Raw genomic sequence first — 477 nt, forward strand, 5'->3', positions numbered from 1 at the left:
ATGATTATAACACTGAAATACAATCAGCACTTGACCTACTGTATATGAATGTTTTAAGGAAAGATCTAATGATGAGGCTGATGACTGCCTGTACATTCCCTACCCAGGCTGTGCATCAGCTCTAGTATGTTCAGCATTAAACGGTACCCTTTTATCAACAGTTTGTGGGAATTTGTCTTTTATACACACCTCGAAGGGATTTTTTTTCTCATTGTCTGTGAAATGTTTACATGTTTTATGGTGTTCTGGGGAAAAAGGGGGGCTACATCGCATTTGGTCTGCTGCAACAATTAGCTTCCACTATGATCAATGGAATGTGATAGCGGTGCGTACGTTAAAAAATACACCAGTCTTGTTTTTATGCGCCGCGAATGGAACACTTCAGTTGCGTGCCTGGTGTAGCGTCCCCCCGTCCCCCCAGCTAAATGCACAAATACACAGCTAAATTTGGAAATCTTGCATCAGACGGTGTGTGAG

This window comes from Alosa sapidissima, chromosome 4 (genome assembly GCF_018492685.1).
Source record: "Alosa sapidissima isolate fAloSap1 chromosome 4, fAloSap1.pri, whole genome shotgun sequence".
Lineage (NCBI taxonomy): Eukaryota > Metazoa > Chordata > Actinopteri > Clupeiformes > Clupeidae > Alosa > Alosa sapidissima.